General features: G+C 43.1%; 1 pseudogene; it reads left to right on the top strand.

Annotated features, from left to right (window-relative positions):
- The first annotated feature begins 4,248 nt into the window (after nt 1-4,248).
- On the top strand, nt 4,249-5,112 carry Rpsa-ps21 (ribosomal protein SA, pseudogene 21; annotated as a pseudogene).
- Nucleotides 5,113-8,841: the final 3,729 nt, after the last annotated feature.

The raw sequence follows: 8,841 nt of genomic DNA, 5'->3' as shown, positions 1-8,841 counted from the left end.
AAGAAAGTATAAAAGTACAAGGTTTAGAGCCAGCCCTTCTATTGATGTCATTACAAACTTCTGAGTTGATTACACATGTGAGTTAAGTGCCAAATAGCAAACATATCGCTGACTTTGTGAGAGTACTTTCAAGATATTAAGATATAAAGACAACAGTCCAGATTGTCTTATATAGGTAGATGGTTTTCAAAAACGTCAGAAATCCACAACATTTGAGATTTAAAGTTATTTATCTTTTGTTGAGACATATCTGCTCCTAACAGTTCCCCTTTGGTGGATTTAACAAAGAATTTGAACATTTCTACCTCCAGGTGAGGCAATACTTTGTGGCTAGGCAGCCACTGGACAAAACTGCTTGTTTCATCTGCAGACTAATACTGTCCAGAAAAGGACAAATTATGCAGAATAGTTAACTGATAAGCTCTGCCAAGACAGGGTGATCAGCTCTTCAAAATCTGCATTTCAAGAGCCTGTCAGTAGATTTTGGGCCAGAAGGCTAAAGACTTGTGCTCACATGTTGCTAACAGGGGACTGTGCTAATGGAGATTTGTCTCTACAACCTCTCAGTTCTGGAAGCCATGTCAGGCTTCCTATGTGTATGGATATTTGGTAATTCCCAGGTTTCTGACGGGGTTGAAGACTGATTATAGTCTCATAACCTATCAGGCTGTTTAACTTTGAATATACATATTTTATTGGATAGTTATCAGATATACAAGCTAGCCAAGATATAATACAGATTTTAAGCCTTTCTTAAGCTAGAATGGATAACTAAATGTTCTGTTTAATTGATATAGTGATGGACTGGGTGTTGAGTATATCGTATGTTTTATAAATTGTAGAATGGTAATAATTGTACTCAATTTATATATAAGTGAAAAGGCTTTTTAACTGGACAAAAAGGGGGAAATGTGGTTTGCCCTGGAGTTATCTGTATTTTGATGCTAATTCCACTGCCCTAAGGACAGCTGCCTAGTCATGTACTCAGGAATCAGGTGACTTCACCAGAACCTCCCCATTGAATTTGTAAAATACAGGTGAGGGACACGTACAAGATAGAAGGAGGCCTGTCATTGGAAGAGAAGGAATGATGGGTAGGAGAGAAGTTTGAAGGAAGAGGAAGAGACTGGAATGAAAAGGAGAGAGACAGGAGAGAAGGGGAGAAGCCGGGGCAGGACAATGGAGGCTGATGTAAAGATTCTGCTCTGTGTATTTATAGGTTGTTACTAATGTCCCTAAGCGATGGATGGTACTGGGCTTTGTATGCTTAGGTAGGCAATTATATCTTATCAATTGGGTCAAAAAAAATAAGGAAGAAAGAAAGAAAGAAAGAAAGAAAGAAAGAAAGAAAGAAAGAAAGAAAGAAAGAAAGAAAGAAAGAAAGAATGCCTGTGCCTCATGGAGACATAGGTTATCTTTGACAGCCAAATCCCATGGTGGTTATATAAAGCAGTCTTAGTGGGAGCTGTGCACACAGTGGGACTGAAAGACTCCAGTCTTAGTAATATTCCATCTTAAAAAGGCTACTAGAAAAACTGCCCAAACTCTGTCCCAGAGAAAAACATTTTTATGGTAAGAGAATAGATCTGTTCTCTGTGCTTGTGTGGAAAGAGACAGTACCTCTATATTCCAAGACTATATGTAACTCAGTGTTCTTTTAAGTATGCTCATAGCTTGTGTTTTTAAGGATAGAAACACCACCAAATGCGTACATCATCGCACTTCCCCAGCAGGACTGCTTCCAGTAGCATGCAGTGGTGAAGTCCCTTAATAGTATATCTTTAATTGTCTTCTTTGGCTTTTGCTTCATTTCTCCACTCCCAAATAAGTGACATTCATTTTTTTTAATTTTTATGTCTATGGTGTTTCGCCATATACAGCATGTGCATGCCTGGTGCCGGTGGAAGCCAGAAGAGAGAGTTGTATCAACTGGAACTGGAGTTACATGTGGCTGCGAGCCTACATATGGATGCTTTAAGATTGAACCTAGATCCTCTGTAAAAACAGCTAGTGCTCTTGGAGAGTGAGCCCTCTCTCCAGTCCCCCAAAAACAGCCCTTTTGCTATTGAAAATAATTAGGATACTATCAAGAAGGAAGAAACAAGAAATTGAAAGCCAAGTGTTAGAGGCCAATCTGGGTCACATAGCAAGTTCCAGGCCAGCCTGGGCTACATAGCAAGACTCTGTCTTAGAAGAGAGAGGAGGATAAGAAGAGAAGGAGGAGAGGAGAGTGGGGGAGGAAGAGGAAGTAGCAGGAGGCATGAGAAAATAGATGGTGAATCAGTCATAAGCAAAGTCCATTTTAACTCTGGCAGGAGCTGCAAGCATTTTGCTTTAGACATTGCTATTCAGCCAACCCAAGGAAATAAATAGAGGTATTTATCTTACATTAATTCAGGGAATAATTTTAACTGGAATACATCTCCTGAACAACTGATTGGATTATCTTATTGTAAAATAGCTTCCTAAACAGTCATTTGTTCTAATGGTTATCAAATAAGATGGGCATTTTGTTGAGAAAAATGGAATTTCTTACACCTTCTGATATATATCTGGTATATAAACAGCCCAAATTTGCCTCCAACATCTGGTCCCCCATTTCTTGCTCTTTCTTCTCAATAGTATTCTAATTATTTTCAGGTATTTAAAAAGTCATTTGTTGGGGCTAGAGAGATGGCCCAACATAATATATATCTGGTTCATACATGTCATAATATATATCTGATTCACATATATATATATATACATATATATGAATGACAGAGATGACAGAATTTAGTAACCCTGTTATTACACATAAGACATAAGAAAACAAGAATTCTTTTCATAATTTGTTTTTTACTCACATTACATCCTGATCGAAGTCCCCACCCTGTCCTTCCTCTCCTCCCAGTCTGACCTTTACAAATCTTCCCTGCATTACCCCCTCTCCTTCTCCCTAGAGAAGGGGATTCCCCTACTTGGGTACTGCCCCACCATGGAACATCAAGTCCCAGCAAGACTAAGCACCTCCTCTCTCTCTGAAGCTGAACCAGGCAGTCCAGGTAGGAGAATGGGATCCAATGACAGTCAGAGACAGCCCTGCTCCAATTGTTAGGGGACCCACATGAAGACCAAGGTACATGTCTACTATGAATGGGGGGGGGCTAGATTGAGCCCCTGCATGTTCTTTGGTTGGTGGTTCAGTCTCTGTGAGCCCCTATAGGCCCAGGTTAGTTGACTCTGTATATCTTCTTGTGGTGTCCTTGACCCCTATGGGTAGCTCAATTCTATCCCCCACTCTTCCACAAGACTTCTTGAGCTCTGCTTGAGGTTTGGCTATGGGTTTGTGTATCTATTTCCATCTGCCGCTAGATGAAGCCTCTCTGATGACAGTCATGCCAGGCTCCTGTCTGCAAGCATAGCAGAGTATCATTAATAGTGTCAGCAACTGGCTTTCTCCCATGGATATGTCTCAAGTTGGGCCAGCCATAGGTTAGCCATTGCCTCTGTCTCTGCTCTATTACATCTACACAATGGAATACTATTCATCTATTAAAAACAAATACTTCATGGAATTTGCAGGCAAATGGATGGAAGTAAAAAATACAATCCAGAGTGAAGTAACATAGACCCAGGAAGACATGTATAGTATTTATTTGTTTATAATTAGATATTAGCCATAAAGTACAGGATAACCATAGCACAATCCACAAATAAAAAGAAAAAACTGGTTAATAAAGAGGGACCAAGGGAGGATGTATGAATCTGACTCAGAAGGGGAAACAAAATAGTCATCAGAGGTTGAAAGAGAGAGAACTGGGTGGGAGAGGGGGTGAGGAGGGATATGGATTTGACTATCATGTATAAAGGGGAGAGAGAAGAAAGAGGGCTGGGCATGCAAATGTAAATCAGCCAGGGAGGGCATCTCTGGGACTAACTGGATACCTGGAATGAGAGAGAATATGGGGAGTCTATAGAGGTAACCCTAGCTGAGATCCCTACTAGTAGGGGATATCGAGACTGAAGTAGCCACCTCCCGTAGCCAGGCAGGACTTTCAGTAGAAGGAGAGGGACATCAACCTACCCACAAAACTTTCAACCCAAAATTTGTCCTGCCTACAAGGTGTACATGGATAAACATAGAGAAGGAAAACAAGAATTCTTAACTGCAAAGAGTAGATGCTGCTTTCTGCACTACCCACCCTGGGACAGGTCCATATGGCATTGTTATTTATTCCCGTCGTAACTTAAAGGGAAACTTAGACAATGTCTGGAGCCCTTGGTATCCTGCAGATGAAGGAGGATTCCTTGTTGCAGGAACCCACTTAGGTAGCACCAACTTTGACTTCAGACAGAGCAGTACATCTCCAAAAGGAAAAGTGACAGTATCTATATCATAAACCTGAAGAGGACCTGGGAGAAGCAGTTGCTCTCAACTCATGCTATTGTTGCCATTGAGAATCCTGCTGACATCAGCATCATCTCCTCCAGGAACACTGGCCAGAGAGCTGTGCTGAAGTTTGCTGCTGCCACAGTAGCCACTCCAAGTGCTGGCCACTTCACACCTGGGACCTTCACTAACCAAATCCAAGCAGCCTTCAGGGATCCATGGCTTCTAGTGGTGACGGATCCCCGGACTGACACCAGCCCCTCACAAAGGCCTCTTATGTCAACCTGCCCACCATTGCTCTGTGTCTAACACAGATTCTCCCCCGCTCTATGTGGACATTGCCATCCCATGCAACAACAAGGAAGCTCACTCAATGTGTTGGATGCTGGCCCAGAAAGTACTCTGCATGGGAGGTGCTATCACCTGTGAGCACCCACAGAGTTATGTCTAATCTTTACTTCTACAGAGACCCAGACAAGTTTGAGGATGAGGAGCAGGCTGCTGCTGAGAAGGCTGTGACCAAGGAGGAATTTCAGGGTGAATGGACCACACCAGTACCTGAGTTCACTGCTGCTCAGCCTGAGGTGGCCGACTGGTCTGAGGGTATGCAGTTGCCCTCTGTGCCTATCCAGCAGTTCCGCACAGAAGACAGGAGTGCGCAGCCAGCCACTGAGGACTGGTCAGCAGTTCCCACAGCGCAGGCCACTGTGTGGGTTGGAGCCACCACTGAGTGGTCCTGAGTTGCTCTGCAGACACCTGAGCAAAGTGGGTAAAGGTAGAAGGAAAATAAAGTTCCTCAAAGCTGAAACAGAACAAAACAAAACAAAACAAAACAAAACAAAAAGTAGATTGCTATTTGTTTTTAAATAACAATGCTGGGGATTCACTGTAATAACACATACACAAAAGTTTTCAAAAGGATAATTTTTAGTGGGTAGCTATATAACTCTAGCCCAAAGAAAAATGATATTTCCAGTTTCTTTTCCAGGTAGCTCCTAGTTTTCTCAGCTTCCTATGATTATCTTTTTAAAATGCCCTTCGGTTTGGGCATTTATATAACAAGTGTTCTCTGAACACTCTGAGATAGTTTCATTACTCTGTGCATAAAACTGCTTAAGTATGGGGCTCTGGAGCAGTGGTTCTCAACCTATGGGTCTTGACCACTTTGAGGTCCACTTCACAGGGGTTGCCTAAGATCAACCTGCATGTCAGCTATTTACATTACAACTTATAACAAGTAGCAAAATTACAACCCTAAAGTAGCAATGAAAATAATTTTATGATCCTGGGTCACCGCAACATGAGGAACTGTATTAAAAAGGTCACAGAATTAGGAAGGTTGAGGACCACTGCTCTAGGGTCTTCTGGACCATTCATACTCAATGTTGTGATTTCTGTATCAGCAGCAGCAGCAGTAGTACTATGTTGAGAATTTACCAATAGTCAGGATTCTCCAGTTCAACTGGAATTGCTAAATCAGGAACTCAGAAAGTGGGGATCTTCACCTCTCTTTAACAAGTCTTCAAGATGAGTCCTACATGTACTCAAAGATGAGAATCACTGCTCAAGGGTCTAACTCAAAGTCATGATTCAAGTAAGAAATTCCTTGTGGTTTCTAAGTCAAGGAAACAAGTTACCAACCCGAAACCTGGGCGAAAATTAAAATAGGTCCAAAACCAGAATTTAGCTCTTCTTGTGGCAGATAATCTCATAGGGTTCATCCTAAAGTCTGTGAAGAAGAACACAAACCATTGCATCATCATGCCCCACACCACTGTCCCTGTTGTTCCTGCTGCTGCTGTTTCCTTTATTGTTCACTTTGAGTGGTTTCCATGCTTTGGTTATTTTTCCCTTAGGTGACATTATCTTCATTTCATAAACTGGCATTAACATCCTCAAAAAGGTTTCCTGATTAACCCTATGTTCCTCTGATGTGGCATTTTACTCTGTGACTTGGTGTCTTAACATTTGCATATTCATTTTGCATGACATTAATCTGCATTCAAGCCACATGCTTTGAAAATACTCTGAGTAGGTTACATCCATCTGTCAGACTGGAAGCTCAGCATTACCATAATTTTTCTCCTCCCCTTGTATCTTCTTGGCTTCTATGCCTATGTAGGTCAATACTATACCTTGAAGAAGGAAAGAAAGAAAGAAAGAAAGAAAGAAAGAAAGAAAGAAAGAAAGAAAGAAAGAAAGAAAGAAAGAAAGAAAGAAAGAGAAACAGAGAGACAGAGAGAGACAGAGAGAGAGGAGAGGAGAGGAGAGGAGAGGAGAGGAGAGGAGAGGAGAGGAGAGGAGAGGAGAGGAGAGGAGAGGAGAGGAGAGGAGAGGAGAGGGGAGGGGAGGGGAGGGGAGGGGAGGGGAGGGAAGGGAAGGGAAGGGAAGGGAAGGGAAGGGAACGGAACGGAAGGGAACGGAAGGGAACGGAAGGGAACGGAAGGGAACGGAAGGGAACGGAAGGGAACGGAAGGGAAGGGAACGGAAGGGAAGGGAACGGAAGGGAAGGGAACGGAAGGGAACAGAAGGGAAGGGAAGGGAAGGAAAGGGAAGGGAAGGGAAGGGAAGGGAAGGGAAGGGAAGGGAAGGGAAGGGAAGGGAAGGGAAGGGAAGGGAAGGAAAGGGAAGGGAAGGGAAGGGAAGGAAAGGGAAGGGAAGGAAACCACTTAAATTGCTGTAGAACATGAATCCAGGATCAGGTTTTGCAAAATTATTCACCATCTTCACAATGCCTAGCACCCATCATCAGCAAATTAAATATACTTAAGAAAGCAATGAGACACCCCACCTCAGCCAGCCAGAAACATAAGAATGCTCTTCTGTGATAGCTATATATGAAACTCCAGGTCAATCCTACATAGGATAGGATAGGATAGGATAGGATAGGATAGGATAGGATAGGATAGGATAGGATAGGATAGGATAGGATAGGGGAGACAAGGCTTGACTCCCCTCAATGCTAGGCTTTCAGTGCTAAAACTGAGACAGTCTGACAAATTGGAGCTGTTGGTCATTTTCACTGAAGCATCTACTCAGGGAAAAATGAAAGAGTAGATTCAGTTTTCTTTTTTTAACTCTTTTTTATTGGCTATTTTATTTATTTACATTTCAAATGTTATCCCCTTTCCTGGTTTCCCCTCTGCATCCCCCTATCTCATTCACCCTATCCTGGCTTCTATGAGGGTGTTCCCCCACCCACTCACCCACTCCTGCCTCACCTCCCTAGCAATTCCCTACACTGGGGCATCGAGCCTTCACAAGACCAAGGGCCTCTCATATTGACTCTACATAAGGACATCCTCTGCTACATATGCATCAGGAGCCATGGGTCCCTCCACATGCACTTTCTTGTCGGTGGGTTTAGTCTCTGGGAGCTCATGGGTAAGGTCTCATTGGTTAATAATATTATTCTTCCTATGGGGTTGCAAACCCCTTCAGTCCTTCAGTCCTTTCCCTAATTCCTCCATTGGGGTCCCTGTGCTCAATCCAATGGTTGGCTGTGAGCATCAGCCTCTGTATTTGTCAGGCTCTGGCAGAGCCTCTCAGGAGACAGCTATATCAGGCTCCTGTCAACAAGCTTTTCTTGGCATCAGCAATAGTGACTGGATTTGGTGGCTACACATGGGATGAATCTCCAGGTGGGGCAATCTCTGGATGGCATTTCCTTCAGTCTCTGCTCCACTCTTTATCCCCATATTTCCTTTAGACAGGAGCAATTCTAGGTTAAAAATTATAGATGAGTTGGTGGCCCCATCTCCCAACCAGGGACTGTGCCTAATCTCTGGATATGTTCTCTACAGCCACTCCCTCCCCTTTGTTAGGCACTTCAGCTAATCTCATCCCCATTGGGTTCTGGGAGCCTCTTGCTTTCCTGGCATCTGAGACTTTCTAATGGCTACGCCCAGTTCTCCATCCCCCAATGTTACATACCTCTGTTCAATTGCTGACCCTCTGTCTCTTCCCATACCTGATCCTACCCCCTTTCCCTTTCCCCTCCTTTCTTTCCCTTAAGTCCCTCCTACCCTCTACTTCGTGTGAGTATTTTGTTCCTCCTTCTAAGAAGGACTGAAGCATTCACACTTCGGTCTTCCTTCTTCTTGAGCTTCATATGGTCTGTGACATATATGATGGGTCTTCCAAGCTTTTAGCCTAATAGTCACTTATCAGTGAGTACATACCATGTGTGTTCTTTTGTGACTGGGTTATCTCACTCAGGATGATATTTCTCAACTGAGGAATATCCAATGGTCACAAAGCATTTAAAGACATGTTCAGCATCCTTAGTCATTAGGGAAATGCAAATCAAAACAACCCTGAGATTTCACCTCACACCAGTCAGAATGGCTAAGATAAAAAACTCAGGAGACAACAGATGCTGGCAAGCATATGGAGAAAGAGGAACACTCCTCCACTGTTGGTAGGATTGCAAACTGGTACAACCACTCTGGAAATCCATCTGGAGGTTC

The sequence above is a fragment of the Rattus norvegicus genome, chromosome X, assembly GCF_021556685.1.
Source record: "Rattus norvegicus strain SHRSP/BbbUtx chromosome X, alternate assembly SHRSP_T2T, whole genome shotgun sequence".
NCBI lineage: Eukaryota > Metazoa > Chordata > Mammalia > Rodentia > Muridae > Rattus > Rattus norvegicus.
The sequence above is the reverse complement of the archived record's forward strand: the minus strand, read 5'-3'. Positions and strand labels throughout refer to the sequence as shown.